Source organism: Chrysochloris asiatica, unplaced genomic scaffold (genome assembly GCF_000296735.1).
Source record: "Chrysochloris asiatica unplaced genomic scaffold, ChrAsi1.0 scaffold00122, whole genome shotgun sequence".
In the NCBI taxonomy this organism is placed as follows: domain Eukaryota; kingdom Metazoa; phylum Chordata; class Mammalia; order Afrosoricida; family Chrysochloridae; genus Chrysochloris; species Chrysochloris asiatica.
Window position 1 is genome coordinate 4,775,573 of NW_006408640.1, and position 3,494 is coordinate 4,779,066.

Genomic DNA, 3,494 nt, shown 5'->3' on the forward strand with positions numbered 1-3,494 from the left:
CTAATAGTTTTTTTTACTGAGTCTTTGGGGTTTTCTATGTATAGGATCATATCATCTGCAAATAAGGAGAGTTTTACTTCCTCTTTGCCAATTTGGATGCCTTTAATTTCTTTATCATGCCGTATAGCTCTGGGTAAAACTTCTAGCACAATAATGAATAGGAGTGGTGATAAAGGGCATCCTTGTCTGGTTCCTGTTCACAGGGGAAGGCTTTCAGTTTCTCTCCATTGAGCATGGTGTAGGCTCTTAGTTTTGTATATATGCTCTTGATTATGTTGAGGAATTTCCCTTCAACTCCTACTTTGCTGAGTGTTTTTATCAGGAATGGATGTTGGATTTTCTGCATCAATTGATATGATCATGTGGTTCTTTTCCTTTTTCTTATTTATATGATGGATTATGCTGATTGTTTTCCTGATGTTGAATGATCCTTGCATCTCTTTTATGAAACCCACTTGGTCATGATGTATTATTTTTTGATGTGCTGTTGGATTCTGTTGGCTAGGATTTTGTTGAGAATTTTTGCGTCTATGTTCATGAGGGATATTGCTCTATAATTTTCTTTCTTAAAGATGTCCTTCCCTGGTTTTATTATGAGGGTTATGCTTGCTTCATAAAAAGTATTAGGAAGAGGACTTCCGGCGCTTCCCTGACCAGGCAGCTCAGGTAGAACTGGTTCCGGGGAAAAGGGGTGGGATTGCACAAAGGAAACCTCCGTCTAGCAGACAGACAGCCTTTGAGCAAACATAAGATCTTATATGTAAACATTCTGAACTAGATTTTTTAAAAAAATCAAATTGCTGAGGAATTACAGGCATTTTGAGCTTTTGCCTGCCTGCACACAGCTCACACTCCCGCGCCCTTTAGAGCTTGGAGTGCAGGGCTAGAGCAACCCCATTTAGAAGACTGCATTTCCAGAGGAGAGGAAGCATAAACTAACAAAGAGAACAAATAGAAAGGGATATCAGGAAATTCGGGGTACCCATGGCACAAAGAGACAGAGAGAGGCATTTTTTTATGTCATCAGACACAGATACCACCTCCCTGCAGCCACTACCCCCCGCCCTCCACTGCCCCAGCCTAGACCAGCCCTCTGCCAAGCCACTGAGGCTCAGGAATGCCCAAGGCACAGGTCCACCCACTGAGGCCAAGGTCCTCCCAAGACCAGACACGCCCACTGAGGGCAAGGCCTGCCCCAAGGCCCAACCTGCCCACAGACTGGTCACAAAGGCCTAGGCCCAACCAAGGCCCAAATTGCCAACCCGCCACACAGCCCAGGTGGCCCACAGCACGGTCGCCGCCGATGTCCAGGGCCCCCGAGGCCCAACCCACCATGTAGCCCGGTAACTGAGGCCCCAGGCCCCTGAGGCCTAACCTGCCCTCAGCCCAGTCCCCGAGGCACAGGCCCCCCAAGGCCCAATCCACCCAACCTGCCTGCCAAGGCCCAAGCTGCCCGATGTCCAGCTGCTGATATCCAGGCCCCCTGAGGCCCAATCCACCTGCCCGAGGCCCAAACCACCTGCCAAAGGCCCAACCCTCCTGCAGACCGGTCGCTGACGCCCAGGCCCCCAGAGGCCCAAACCGCCCACCCTAGGCTCAACCTACCTGCCCGAGGCCCAATGGCCCACCGCCGAGGCCCAGGCCCAACTGAGGCCCAAATTGCCCACCCGCCGCATGCCCACCGCCTATCTCCTGATCATATTACCAATAATTATAATAAAATAAGAATAATCATGCCCAATAAGAAACAATTAACATTATAGAAGCATGTCCAAAAGCAGGAAAGAGCAGCAGATGCAAATGAGCTGGAGACAGACAAAGGCTACATAGAGGAGGAGGAGCAGGTTCTAGATATGCCTGAGAGGGAATTCAGAAGACTACTATGGAAACAATTTCAAATACTCCGTAAAGGGGTAGAGGAAAATAAGGAAGAAGTAATGAAAGTGCTGCAGGAACAATCTAATAGGATTGACACAGCACTGGAAACAATTCAAAATCTGCAAAAAGATGTCCAGATGATCAAAAACAAGATATCAGAAATAGACAAAAGGCTGAAAGGTGAGAGGAGCAGACTAGAAGAGATGGAAGCCAGAACTAGTGAGCTGGAAGACAAATCTCTCAATACTGCCAAGATAGAAGAACAAGCAGCTAAAAGGATAAAACAATCTGAAGAGTGTCTAAGATTCATGTTGGATAACATGAAGAGGAATAATGTAAGAATTATTGGCATTCCGGAACAAAAAGAATCAGAGAAGTCCACAGAGGAGATAGTTGAAGAGCTTCTGGAAGAAAACTTCCCTAACATCTTGAAAGACGAGAAGATAAACATTCAAGAAGCCCTACATACCCCAGGAAGGATAGACCCCAAAAGAAAGTCCCCAAGACATATAATAATCAAACTCTCCAAAATCAAAGACAAGGAAAGAATACTAAAAACGGCCAGGGAGAAGAGAAGTATAACTTATAAAGGCAAGCAAATTAGAATAAGTGCTGACTACTCAGAACAAACCATGCAAGCAAGAAGGCAATGAGGAGACATATACAAAACCCTGCAAGAAAAAAACTGTCAGTCAAGAATGTGTATCCAGGAAAACTATCAATCATATATGATGGTGTCATCAAAACATTTCAGGATAAACGGAATCTGAGGGATTTTATCAAAACCTACCCAGCACTTCAAAACGTCCTAAAGGGAGTTCTGGGGACGAAGAACCAACAAGAACAGACGACAAACAGAGATTGACAGGAATGGCAACCCCACCTGGAACACAGCCATCAGAAAGCAGAATCCAGACCAGAACAAGATTACATCAACAAACACAAGGGAGCCCAGAGATCAAGCGAAGGACATAAACATATCAATGTCAAAGAAGGGACAAACACAGCAACAGAAGCCCAGGTGGTGGGGATGCCAGGTAAATTACAGGATGCAATGGAGTATCTAAATGCAGAGAAAAGTTGGTAGACTACAAGGTAACTCCAAAGAAAGTCAACACTCCACAACATATCATAAAAACAAACCCCCACACAGAACAAGCAAGCAGAGAAACTAGGAAGAAACTGACCAGAATCAACTCAAAAAACACAAACCCAATTCAAGAAGGAAAGCAGAACCAAAGAACAAACAACAACACCAAAAAAGTAACATAATGACAGCAATCAATTCACACTTTTCAATAATTACATTGAATGTCAATGGATTGAATGCACCAGTAAAGAGACAAAGAATGGCAGAATGGATACGAGAACAAGATTCATCAATATGCTGCCTACAAGAGACACACTTTACACAGAAAGATAAAAACAGACTGAGAGTCAAAGGATGGAAGAAAATATACCAAGCCAACAGCAAGAATAAACAAGCAGGAGTGGCTATATTAATCTCCAACAAAGTGGACTTTAAGATAAAAACTAGCTTAAGAGACAAAGAAGGACACTATCTCATGCTCAAAGGGTCAATCGAGCAAGATGGCATAACTATAATAAACATATAC